At 49.9% G+C, this 14078-nt stretch overlaps 1 protein-coding gene across 2 annotated transcripts in view; it reads right to left on the minus strand.

The window, feature by feature from the left end:
- The window catches only part of GABBR2 (gamma-aminobutyric acid type B receptor subunit 2), a 365550-nt gene that overhangs the window by 269811 nt on the left and 81661 nt on the right, over nucleotides 1–14078 (minus strand). The window lies entirely within an intron of this gene.

Raw genomic sequence — 14078 nt, forward strand, 5'->3', positions numbered from 1 at the left:
ACTTTGTGCCAGGCGCTGGGCAAACAGAGGAAACCAGTTAGAGCACATCCTCAATGAGCTCACTGGCTAGTGGGGATGAGAGAGGAGCCAATGAGCATGGGCTGGGGAAGCATACCAGGAAAGGGGCAGCAGACAGGGTGGGCCCCAGAAAAGGCCACTGAAGCCAGCACCAGCAGTAGGCTTTGTGCAGGAGGAGGCACTTATGCTGAGCCTCTATACATAAGGAGAAATTAGCTAGATGGAGAGGTTAGAGGAGAGTGGCCTACAGTGAGAAGAGTATTCATTCATTCATTCATTCAACAAAAATTTTTTGAGTACCTACTATGTGTCAGGCATGGTGATAGGTGGCAGGGACACAGCAGTGAGCAAAAGCCCCACCTATGGAGAGCTTCCATTCCAGTGTGGGAAGGAGAGAAGAAATGAGTAGGGTAAGTAAAATGTTAGTAAACTTTAGAAAGTAAAGTGATGAGTAAAATGTGTTGTATATGATGAGTGCTAAAGGGAAAACTGAAGTGGGGGAAAGGCTGTGCGGGGTGGTGGTGGGAAGGTAGTGAACCAGGAGCTTTCGGCAATGATTGACACCCAGAACAGGGCACGGGAGGCAGAGAATGGAGACGCTGTACAGGAGTGTGAGGGACACCTGGGAGGGCAGTTGTCAGGGAGGAGACAGTGGAAAGGCGACCCTGGAAAGCACCATGGGGAATCAGTAATAGAAATCATGATTATCATTAAACCACCGCCATTGGCTATCGTCCCTAATGTACTACCGAAGGTCAAAGCAACTAAGAACTGTAATGATTTGGGAAAAACTCCTCTCCAAACTTCAGAGGCATCCAAGCCTTGCCAATGAAAACTGCCACTCAGAATCTGAGAATGTGAGGGGTTGAGAAGCCCCTAGATGGCCTCACCCCAGACTGGTGTGACCTGCCAGGTGCAGAATAGCACAGAGGTGACGGGACACAGGTGGGAGAAGTGCTGAGCTGGACGACCCAGGGTATTGGAAGCAGTGCCTCTGGCTGGACCAGGAGTCACGGCCCACCCCCACCCTCCAACTCTTAGGCGAGGATCGCTGGGCAGGTGTTGACCCTCCTGCGCTTCTTACAAAACAGGTCTAGTGAGCCTCCCTCCCTCACGTGGCCGAGGCCAGATCAGGCTGGACAGCATTTGTGGGTCCTGGAAGTACATGCACGCTGAAGGGCCCTCGTTGCCCAGACCCGAGGGCAGAGCCTGCCCCAGACTGAAAACTGGGCTCTCATTTGTTTGTCATTTGCTGGGTGACCTTGGGCTGGGTTCCTCCTGTCTCTTGGCTTCAAGATCTTCGTCCCAGGACAGCCTCTGGGCTCTCTGAGCTCCAAGGTTCTGTGAGGTTTCCTACATGAGTTTGGTGCCTCTAGAGTGAGCCCTGCCAGAACCAGCCCCCAAAACTGGGCCCAGTTCTAACCATGACGGGACCCCACCCAGATACAGGGTAAAGTAAGGCTGCTTGTGGCCTCCACACCGCCGCTCCTCAGGACTCTGCTCCATACACACCTGTCAGAGCCTCCTGGGCCCTTTCCCAGGTAGAGGGCAAAGAAAAATTACCTTCATAAATTCTGCAAACAGAATAGGAGGATTTTTCAGGGTTAATTCATTTTCATGCAGAAAAAAATTATGATTATTTTTCCCAGGGTAGCAACCTTGCTGTGAAATTGGTACTTTGTTTTCTTTTTAGGTTTAACAGATCCTTCCTGAGCCTTGAAAAATTATTTGAATGTAGTTTTTCTCAAAAATTTAAAAAAACAAGCAGGAAGAGAAATAAGGCAGACCAAAAAGGACAAATATTACATGATGCACTTAGATGAGGTACCTAGAGTAGTCAAATTCATAGCAAGAGAAAGTAGAATCATGGTTTTCTGGGGCTACGGGAGGGAGGAACAGGGAGTTATTGTTAAATGAATATGGAGTTTCAGTTTGGGAAGATGGAAAAGTTCTGGAGGCAGATGGTGGTGATGGTAGTATAACAATGTGAATGTACTTAATGCCACTGAACTGAACACCTGAAAAACACTTAAAATGGTAAATTTGATGTTATGTTATATGTTATATTTTTACCACAATTTGTTGGTTAAAAAAAAACAAGCAGGAAGATAAACAATACCTTCCCCAGGACAGGTCTCATGGCTTCCCTGGGCCTCAGTTTCCTAATCTGTAAAATGGAAGAGAAATCCACACCTCCCTACTCTCTGAACCTCAGTAAAGAGAAAGAAGCCATGCCTTTTTAAAATGACACTTTACGAAGAAACTAAAGAGAAGTCAAAATGAAACTAAATAATGAATGCAAAGAAGTACAAAATGGCCTCGTGTCTGGAGGGCAGACTCGTCTGCTCTCAGGAGCCTGCAGGCCTCCATGCCCAGCTTCCCTCTGCCTGCTATTTGTGAGGGAAGTGGAACGGAGCGAAGGAAGTTGCCCAGGGTCCACAGCAAGCTGCTGAGCGAGCTGGGGAAGACCCTCCTGCCCAGACCCCATGCTCCCCTCACCTAGCAACAGGCCCCAACTCCTCAGACTGCATGTGGCTTCTGCCACAATAGCCATGTCCACACTTTCTGTGCCTGGCCAAGCCCAGAGCATCCTGCTTCCTCCTGGAAGCCTTCACTGGGTGAGATGCCCTTTCTGTAGGCTAACCCAGCACCCTCTGGGGTGGAACGGCCCAGGGCCGCTCTTGAAGCGTGGGTTTCTAAGGGTGGGGCTATCTCCTGTACCTTTGCAGCATAATGGTCAAGGGTCCACCTCTGGAACTACGTGCCCGGGTTCAAATCCCCCATTTAACAGCCTACTGACCTTGGACCAATTCTTTAGTCTTTCTGTGCATCCATTTCCTCCCCCATAAACAAGGATAACAACAGTGTCTACTGCATACAGTTGTTGTGAGGGTTGAATTGGTTAATTCAGTGCCATTGGAAGAGTGCCTGGTACCTAGTGAATGCCTGATAAATGTTAGCTATTCGGTGTACTCTCCTCAGGAGCCCTGCTGGCCCCAGCATGCATGGCATACACAGGAGCTCTGGGAATGTTTGCTGACCCACACTGGGCAATGAGAGGAGTCACGGCAGCCTTGGAGGTAGGCACTGGCTTGTGAGTTTCCTTCTCAAGCTTCACATTAAACAGCAACGGAGACCCCAGGACAGTGCCCGCCCCATTTGGTCCCTCACAAGTCCCCCCACTTTTACTCCTCTACAAGCCTGGTCCAGCCCCAGCCCTGCCATTGAAGGAGCAGGTGGTGTGGTCATGACGGACACCATAGGGGGACCTGCCCCTCTCTATTTTGGGCCAATCTGTTGACATGACAACCAGGCTTCCTGACCCTGACGCCCAGTCTCCATCCTTGTGTTCTGCCAGGCACATCCTCCACCAGCGGCTTTGCTGATTGGAGGGACGTTTTCACAGATTCTGTCAAGACCTTTCCCCCAAACGGCAGCAGATTTGGGACGTCACGCCAGGAATCCCTGCTCGTGATGGGCATGGAACTGGCAGCTCTGCTCCCTAAAGCCCAAAAGTGGGGCTTAAGGAGGCACAGAGGGAGGGGTGGCCCCCATCTCGAAGCTTTCCAGGAAACCCCAGGACTGTCTCACCTTCCTCAACCATGAGCTGATGGGGACCCACCCCATGAGGTGCTCAGTCTCCAGATACTCATACTTCAGGAAATGTCAGGTCAGGAAGAGTGCCAGGAGGTCCTCTGAGCTGAGCTCTGCATTCTACTGTTGGGGAATCCAAGGTGTATGGCTTGTCGGAGATGACAAAGACCACCCTACCCCTGCTGGCCCAGGATTCCCTGCACCCCATCAAGATTCTGTTCACATTGCTCTAAAATAGACAAAGGAATGTGCTAGATTCTCCTGCATAACAACAGAGCATACTGAATTTTAATTTTAAATGGGGAACTTTGTCACCATAAACAACACACCAAGGACAAGACACACGGACTGAGTGCCCCACAGGGTGGCAATAACAACGAAAGAAATAATAATAATAGCTCTCAACTCCTGAGGCTCACTACATGCCAGGTAAAATCCTAAACTCTTCATAAACATCATCTCAAGTAACTGAATGTTCACAGCATGCCCGTTTTACAGATTTGGAAACAGAAGCTCAGAGAGTTTAAATAACCAACTCAAGGACACAAAGCAGAAGAGGAGCTGGGCCTGGGGCTAGCCTGTTTCTGCAGTTACCCATGACGTCATGAGGCTGGGGTTGGGGGTGAGGGGGCACCAAGGGAGAAGTGGCAGCAAGAACTCTGAGCCACCTGGGGTGATGGCACAGACAAGGAAACTTCCAGCAAAATGCTCAGAGAAATGAAGAAGAATGAACTGGGCAAGGGGAAGAGGGGAAGGGCGCATGGCTGGGGGAGAGTAGGAAGGAGTATACATTTATAAACAGTTCCAAGAGCCATGCACTGAACTAGGCACTTTGATTATACCATCTGTCCACCTTGCTTAAGGGTTTCTCAGGTGCAGAAGGGAGGTGGTGGTGGTCAGTGATCAGGACTAAAGAGACTAGAAGAGGCTTCTTGGAGGAGGAGGCTTTCTAACTGGAAGGAAGACAGGCCTGTCTGAATTTTCCACAGCTCAGGAATGCATCACCTACTTTGCAGTACAAAGTACGCAGTATTCCACCCTGACACCACACTCACACTAAACTCTCCACATTCTCTAGAAACAGAATGAATGTAAAATTCCACAGGGAGATGTTTTGTTAACACAGTGCGTAATAGAAGACAACAAAGGAATTTCACTAGGAGGCTGGCTGATGCAGTCAGCTGAAATAAATTAAAACGTGGCATTGTTGTCTTCTTTGTGTACATTAGTTTTAATTACTGTTTGCTGAAAAAATAAAACTTCACATGTGCAAGGAAAAAAAAATCTCCAAACCTGTGCATCATGAGTCTCTGTGTAATGGATCTACCGTGGTGTAGGTGAGGTGGACAGTAGGTGAAATGTTGTCTGAACACAGGGTTCTGTAGCTCAGCTGTCATGGCAGGGCCCAGCCAGGGGCGTGGACACAGCTGATGCTCACCAAGTGCCTTGCATGTTATTCCATGGCTGGAAAGGCATGGGCCTAAAACTCATCCAGTGCTCATGGATGCACACACACCTCTTCAGCCTCAGAGCCCGCCCCCAGGCCATGTGGGATGGACAGGATTTTCTGTTCAGTCACAGCACACCCGCCGTGTCCTCTGTGGGTTTCACTCTGTCTTTTACTTAAAAGGCTGTTGTTGCCATAAGCTGGCTCTGCTACCCCTGGGAGTGGGCATACCCAAAGGCTAGAACCATGTCTCTTGGGGCTGGTACTGAACTAGAGCTCTGTGCCATGCTGCCAAACTGAGCATGACATAGGATGGGCACCCTCAGTTGTCGGATCAGGGCTGAGAGATGTGGAGCGTCTCACTCCTAGGTGGGGTCTTTGGTGGCATTGAGGGTAAGGACTCTAACCTAGGGATTTCAAACTTAGTTCCTTGGGAGGTCCCTCAAAGCACTGATTTGGTGTGACCCCACTGGGCAGGCTCTGGGTTCCCACCGCCATTTAACCAGAAGAGTTCCCTTCTGCCGACTGATTTTTATACATTGGGCATCTAGAAGATGTTGTTTGAACACAGGGTTCTGTAGCTCAGCAACAGTGGAAGCCAGGTGACTAGAGCAGACCAGGTGGTCTGCCACCACAACAGTGCCTCTGCCCCTCAACCTGGGTCCTACACCCAGGAGCACCTGCAACTGGTGCTCTAGGCCCCTGTGACAGAGAAAGCTATGCCTTAAAAGAGATCCAGACACTCTGGCCAAATGGACAATAGAAAAAATAAAACACAACAAAACCTCCCATGAAACAAGTGCAATATTGGAGTTTCAACACTGAGTGAGGGGGCCGGGGTTTTCTCTCAACCTGATTGGGGTTGAATTACAAATGGCCTGTGTCATAGTCCGTTCTGGCTGCGATAACAAATACCACTGATTGGGTGGCTTAAACAACACATATTTAGTTCTATTTATTTCTCACAGTTCTGGAGGCTAGGAAGTCCAAGATCAAGGTACCAGCAGTTTCGGTATCTGGTGAAAGCCTGCTTCCTGTTTCATAGACAGTGGCCTTCTCACTGTGTCCTCCCATGGCTAAAGGGGCAAGGGAGCTATAGAGTCTCTTTTATAAGGGCAATAATCCCATCATGAGGGCTCCATCCTCATGACATAATCACTGCCTAAAGGTCCACCCCCACATACCATAACATTGGGGATTAGGTTTCAACATATGCATCTTGGAGGGGACACAAATATTCAGTCCATAGCACCTTGAATGCCAGGATGATGGGCACTGCCTCTGTACTATGGAGCATGTGGCCACAGACCCCTTACACACAGTATATAGTGGGTGCTGATGGGCTCCGTGCAGGCTACACAGACATGCTGTGATCGGCCCAAGGAGGCTCAGATGTAAATGCAGGACACACACCAATCCTTGTGACTCCACCCCAGGTCAGCACCAGGAAGATTTTCCAAAGGGAGGAAGAAGGGGGACAGGAGAGTGTTCTGGATTAGAAGATGAGGCAGGAAAGTAAGGGAGAGATGGGAGTGGGCAGAGGCATGATGAGGATCCGACAGCTCAGTCTGGCTAAAGCAAACCATAAGAGAGATGGACAGAGACAAGGGCCCAAAGTGGAGAACGCTTGAATGCTGGGGCATGAACTCTAGGAGAATAACTGGGAAAGGAGCAGGTACATGCTTGCTAATTGCTGAAGCTGGGTGATGGGGTCACAGAGGCTGTTTATCCTACTCTTTCTACCGCTATATTTGTGAACTCATCCATGATTTTAAAAAGCTGAAGAAAAAACAAAAGGAAAAGAAAGGGCCAAGCAGAACCTGAAATCTCCCCTTTCCTCACTTCAATGATCCTAGGGACTCCTGCAGGAAGTACACAACCAAATGCCCAAATCACAGCTAGGAAGAGAGGCACGGAGGGCTGGGAAGGCAGGATAGCCCCTACTTCTCTCTGCCAGGCAATTTTACCCTCCTACTGCATCAGCCACCTCCTGCAGGTGATGACTCTAAATCCCGACCTCCATTCTTGTTGTCCGCCCTCAGCCCCAGCCTGACCTAGTCTCCATCTGGGTGACCCACAGGCCCAAACCTGCACTCACCACCTTCCCCTCAAACCCAGCCAATGTCCCAGAAGGCAGAATGCAGATGTGACAGGTAAAAGACAGGCTATAGATTCAGACCCTGAGAAAACTGCTTTCTCTCTGGAAGTCTTCCGTGTAGGGATGGCACTCAGCAGGTGCTCAGTGCACGGAAGAGCTCAGTAACTATTATTGTTGTTGTTCTGTCAGAATTAGCATTAATTCTCCCCTCTGCAGGTCCGGCCAGCCTCAAGTCCTGAAGGGTTACTGGTTGAGCATCTGCAGCACCGTGCCAGCCTCTCTGCCTTCACAGCCATGTGCTCCCGTCCTGCCTCATCATCTTTCCCCTGGACCGCAGGCAGGCCCCTCTGCTCTCAGCCCTGCTCCCTCCCCTCTGCTGCTCACCTTCCCTCCAGAGTGTTCTCACTGAATGACAAGCTCCTCATTTCACTCTCTGCTCAAAGGATTTCACGGCCCTCCATGGCCAAAGGCACTAAGTTCAAGCTCCTTCACCTGCCACACGTGGCCTTCCAGATCGGCACCCCCAGATGCCCAGCTGGCCTCAGCTCTGCCTGCCTTTGCTCACCAGCCCCTCCTCCTGGAACACCCCTTCCCTGATGAGTACCCTCTCACCTTGCCTTCTAAGGTGCAGCTCAGATGTCCATTTCTGCCCCCAATCCTCTCTGATCCCAGCAACCAGGACTGACCACTTCCTCCCTGTGCCCCACGGACCTCCCATACTTCTCTGCCGGCAGTGCCCAGACTCCTGGTTTATCATAAAACACAAAATCCCTCTGCCCCTCAAAATCAGAATGCCAATGTAGGTTGTCAAATTTTATTTTCTCAAGTGAGGACGTTAAAGAACAAAACAAAATGAGCGAACAAATCCTAACATCTATCACCATGATTTAATTTTTTAAAGGACATGATAACAAGGAAGGAGGAGGAGAAAAGGAAGAGCACCATCTCAAAGTAAAGAATGGTCTTTAAAATAACATTAGCTCATCCTTATTTTTCTCATGTTGCCATGTCTGTGAAAGCTCTGTCAAGGCCAGTATGGGTCAAGGGCTGGTCATTGTGAGCATTTCCTGGGTGTCCACATCTCCCTTGGGGATTGTGAGCCCCCGAGGGTGAGGGTGAGCCAGGAGATGCTCAGTGTGTTCACGGATGGACAAACACGCAGGTGTGGCTGCCCAGGGCAGTGGGAGTTAGGGTCTCCCCGCGCCCCGCAGCTTGGGAATGGGATCTCCAGTAACGCACCATCACAGACCCATTCAGCGACAGAGAGGGCCCCTGGCTGGGCTGCCGAGTTGGTTTTAGAAAGGTTTTACTAATCAACTGCCCTTTCTAGTATCACTCAGGAAACACTCCTTGCAATAATAATGAAATACAAACAAACCCACCCAGGCACTTGGGAACAATTCTCAATTGTTAATTAATTCAGTGGGAGAGGGAAAACATGGAGGAAAGGGAACTGAATCGCTCATACAGAGGCATGGCTTCTTTCCTTTTTTAGCAAACTATCTTGTACCTGCCGCAATTTCTACCTTCCTTAAACACGCCCAAAGAGCCACTGGATTCCACAAAGTAGGGGGGCCACAATCTGTAGTGGAGAGCCCAGGGCTCCACAGTCAGAGCAGGCATGGTCCTGGGTACAGCTGGGTGGCCTCTCTGGGACTCTGCATCATCACCTATAAAGTGCAGTGATTCCTTCTCTACCTGTTGTAGAAAGCTGTAGGGAGGGACAGCCGAAACACTGGACAACAGGCTGTGGAAACTCCAGGACTGAGCGAATGTATGGGATTGCTGCCAGAATTATTGTTACTGTTGTTGCTAATACGACTGCTAACAAGTGTAGACTAAGAAAGAAATGAGTCGCATGTAAATAAATAGCCCACTCTCTCTGGCCTTTCTCAGACAACACACCTCATTTCACTTGCCAAGGCATTCCCTGTTTCAGGGAGATAAACAAGATCCCTGAAGGCTATAAATAATTCTTACAGCAACTTCCTCCTTGCCTGCTGCAACCAAGACCCGAGTGGACCTTCTCAAGCAAAGACTTTGGTCTGGAACAGCTTTTCCACTGTGCTTCCTCAATAGCCAACATTCATTCATGCAGGAGAGAGGAGGAATTTAATATTTCTAACTACTTTTTAGGGAGTAGTTTACTCCTGGAAATTTCATAATTGATTTTTCATCCGGTTTCCCCTTGGTTGGTATTATTCTCTCAAGACCCTTACTAAGCCTTCCAACGATATTTCTTTTCCTCTTCACATTCCAGCTGTGTGTTTGTTTTTTTGGTCCTCCCTCAAGGGGAAAGATCACGTCTGCGAGTTTTGGATCCCAGCCCTGTCCTCGGCACACCGGTGGAGCTATGCCAATGCACTGGGAACAAAGACCAGAAGAAGAAATTATTTCCCCTACCCGTGCTTTCTCTAACTGCAGCTCAGAAATCCCAAACGGTTCAGGTTAAGAAACTGGCCCAAAGTTGATTAATTTTGCAAAACAGACCTTCCAGGGTAGCACACAAGATCTTCAGAAAGAATATTCTGGTTTTTATTTCCCACTGAGAGCTTCAAGGACCATAATTAGAGCAGCATGGAGCAACAGAATCAACTCAAGTTCACTAAACCCCAAGAACCTTCCCACCAACACATACCAAATAACGTCCTGTTCTGTTTGAAAATATCACCTCGCATTCAGATTTGTTCTCTCCCACTGTGTTCTGTGCGTTTTTAAGGAGCTCTGTTTGGCTGGGTTTTGACAACTGGAAGCCAGGGCACGGAGGCCCGCTCCAGGCACAGGGCAATGGACAATTGCATCAGAACCACCTGGGGGGCTCATTAAAATGCCACTTCCCAAGTTCTATTCCAGACCATCAAACAGGAATCTCTAGGGCTGGTCTGTTTTTAATTAGCATCCCTGATGATCTGGATGCACACTAACATCTGAGATGCCAACTCATTTTTCTGCCCACCCTCCCTCCCCCCCAGCTCCTCCCTCCCCCCCCCCCCAGCTCCTCCCCAGCTCCTCCCCACCCCATACACATTTATTCTTCGGATTTTACTGAGTAACTATTTCTGCACAGGACATTCTGGGGTTCTGTGGGATATGAAGATGACAGACTCTCCGAAGTTCTCAGGGTTTGGGTCCGTAGTCCAATGTTCTCCTTACCCTTGCTGCAATGGCCACCAGTCCACTTTAGGCTCCTACTGTTTCTTTTTGTTACAGAAGACTGTGTTTTCAAAGTTTCATTCTTCCATCTGCAATGTGCAGAAGGCTGTGCATGCGACAGGTCCTGAGAAATTGCTTGTTGACTGCCCACCACTTGGAAACACCTTCATGGATTGGAACCCTGCACTGGAAGGCCATTCCTTGACTATGCATTTACTGAATGCTAACTGAATACTAGTACTAACAATAGTAATAAAGATGCTAGTGATACTATTCCTGATACAAAGCCCTTTCCAGCTTACAAAAGATGTGTCACACTTTCCCTTTGACTCTTACAGTCACCTGCAACACTGCCAGGACAAACACGATCATACCCACTTTACAAATGGAAAACGGAGGCTCAGAGAGGTTAAGTGACTTTCCTGAGGACCTACAGCTAGTTGGTTACAGGAATGGCGCTCAATCCAGACCTCCTGACTCCCAGGAGTCAATCATTCTTTCCTGATCCAATAAGTAATATTGAACACCCACTACATGCCATTCATCACACTGGGGGTGCTGGGGATGGCCCAGTTCCTAAGTTGCATCTAAATGCACCACCTGCCAGCCTCAGGTGCTGTGAGCCCCAGAACAAGGAGGCCAGGGGAAGCACAGCTCTTGGCATGAACAGGGGCACTGTCCAGAAAGGGTGGGCAAAGGGGCCCAGTGCAAGCTGAACTCCAGGGCCTCACCACAGGTCTGCAGCACCCCAGTCACCGTGCTGAGCCTTCTCTCTTCAGGGCTTTGGGCCCCTGCCTCACCTGCCAGGGTTGTAGTTACCTAACTTACAGAGCTGTTGGGATGCCCACACGAACATGATCAGGAAACTCACAAGCCCAGCCTGAGGGTCAGTAATCACCATGATGCCTTAGGGGGCCAAAAGTCTTCTGCTTTTCTTAATTGATCTTCCAAGGGTCTAGAGATGGCCATCTGGGGCTCGGGTGAGGGGCGTCTCAAGGAAACCCGCTTTCAAATCTTCCTTTAACTTGGGCTTCAAACCATGTGACAGTTAACTAGCCCTGAGCCCCGGGGACATCAGTTAACCTCACAGCACACATTTCCTCACCTGTAGATGGGGATAAAGGGAATTATCCTCCTAGAGTTGGTGTGAGGATCAAATGAGTAAATACATATATACTGCCTAAGCACTGTGCCTGCTTCCCTTATTTTTCTTTTATTATTATGTTCCACTAAAAAAAAGTACAAAAACATATGCACCAGTAGAGAATCTCTGTGATTGAAACGGAATCATTTCTTATAAAACCACTGTTCTGCCCCTTCACACATCCCGGACACCCTGGAATTTGACCCCCTCCATCCCCTCTGCCACCCATTCCAGGCACCCTACATCACAGTCATTTTGCAACTGTCATTTCCCAAACATAACCCAGCTGTTCCCACCTCTGTGTCTTTGATCCCCACCTTGCCCCCAATTTCTTGCACCTGGAATGCCCATTCCCTTCCATCCATGCAATCTGAAGCCTGCCCACGTTTCAAGTGAAAGTGGGGTGCGAGGTCTCCCAACTTTTAGTGGGGTGATTTCCCCACAAAGCAGAGCACTCCCAGCCATAATCCAACCGAACGGGCTCAGCCCTAAGCCCTCAGCAGGGAGGGAGCAAGACCAGGGTGAAGGACAAGGCTCCAAGGCGGGTGTTTGGCAGTGAGGAGAGTGTGGTCTGGGGCAAGGTGCCGAGGGCATGTGGGCGGAAGCCTCCTGGATCCACCCCCTCAGGAGGGTGGGGCTCCTGAGAGTGGCCTGGGACAACGCTGGGCTCCAGTCTCCACGGGTACCACTAGCAGGGCCCTTCAGTCCTCAACATCACGTGATGTCCTCCCAGCTGCCTGCTGTCTGCACGGGCATCAAGGGCCTTGGAGCCAGTCCTCAGGGTCAGGCGCCTGGACAGTGGGGCTGGTGGCTCTGAAGCAGGCTGGCCATCCCAGGAGGAGACAGAGGGGTGCAGACATCAGGGGGCTATGGCTCTTCATGTCCCAAACCAAATTCCTGCCCTCTCCTCCACCCCAAGACTCTCTCTGGTGTGTCATCTCAGTGGGCAGCCCTATCCTTCCACCATTCATCCAGCATAGGGAGGCAGTACAGCCTACTGGTTAGGAGCAAGGGCTCTGAACCAGACTGCATGGGTTCAAATCCCACTCCAAAGCTTCATGGTGACGTGACAGCGGGCAAGTCTGACCTCTCTGAGCCTCAGTTTCCTTATCCATAAAGAGGGGATGACAACAGTACTTATTATAGGGCTGCTGTGTGGCCTAAATGAGCTGGTACATCTGAAGCAATTAGGCCACGGCACCTGGCCCACAGTCAGCACTACATAAGTGCTAGCTTAAACAGGCATTATCTTTAAGCACTATAGTGGGTTGCATGGTAGCCCACAAAAAGATGTCCTCAGTCCTGGAACCTGTGAATGTTACCTTACATGGTAAAGGAGTGAATATTACCTTATAAGGCAAGAGATATGATAAAGTTAAGGATTTTGAGAAGAGATGCTTATCCTGGAATATCCAGGTGGGCCCTACATCTCATGAATGAGGCAGAGGGAGATGAGACAAAAAGAAGAGGAGACAATGTGACCTCACAGGCGGAGATTGGAGCGATGCGGATGTGGGTCGAGGAACGCCAACAGTCCCCAGGAGCTGGAAGAGGAAAGGAAGAATTGACTCTCCCCTAGAATTTTCAGACAGCATGGCCCCACTGACACCTCGATTTTGGTCTTCTGGCCTCCAAAACTGTGAAAGAATAGATTCTGTTGTCTTAAGCCACTGATTTGTACAGCAGCCCCAGGAAATTAATGCAGGTGCATCCTTGACATAAGCCTCTCTCACACCTTCCCCTCCTTTCTCCAGTCTCCCTGAAATCCAGCCATTCCTCTCCATCTTCTCCAACATCAACGCCGGTCCCACCTGCTCCCTACGAGGCTATTCCCATCCCCATCTACTTTCTAACCAGCAGCCACACTGATCTTTCTCATGCACCTCCCACACTAATCCAGGTCAAAGATTACAACCAAGGGACTTCCCTGGTGGCGCAGTGGTTAAGAATCCACCTGCCAATGCAGGGGGCACAGGTTCAATTCCTGGTCCGGCAATATCCCACATGCCATGGAGCAACTAAGCCTGTGAGCCACAACTACTGATTCTGCGCTCTAGAGCCTGCGAGCCACAACTACTGAGCTTGCATGCCACAACTACTGAAGCCCACACGCCTAGAGCCCGTGCTCTGCAACAAGAGAAGCCACCGCAATGAAGAATAGCCCTAGCTCATGGCAACTAGAAAAAGCTCGTGCGCAGCAACGAAGACCCATTGCAGCCAAAAATAAGTAAATAAATTAATAAATTAATTTTTAAAAGAAGATTGCAATCAAGATCAAAATCCTGGGCTTCCCTGGTGGCGCAGTGGTTGAGAGTCTGCCTGCCGATGCAGGGGACACGGGTTCATGCCCCGGCCCGGGAGGATCCCACATCCCGTGGAGTGGCTGGGCCCGTGGGCCATGGCTGCTGAGCCTGCGCGTCCGGAGCCTGTGCTCCGCAATGGGAGAGGCCGCAACAGTGAGAGGCCCGCGTACCGCAAAAAAAATTTAAAAAGAAGATCAAAATCCTGCCCACAGCCTACAAGATCCTGCACAGTCTGGCCACTGCCATCACCTCTGCTACCTTGCCACATGCTTGCCCTCATGCCCAAGGCTCCAGCCACAGTCCCTCTTATGTGCCATGTTC

This window comes from Stenella coeruleoalba (assembly GCF_951394435.1).
Source record: "Stenella coeruleoalba genome assembly, chromosome: 7".
NCBI lineage: Eukaryota > Metazoa > Chordata > Mammalia > Artiodactyla > Delphinidae > Stenella > Stenella coeruleoalba.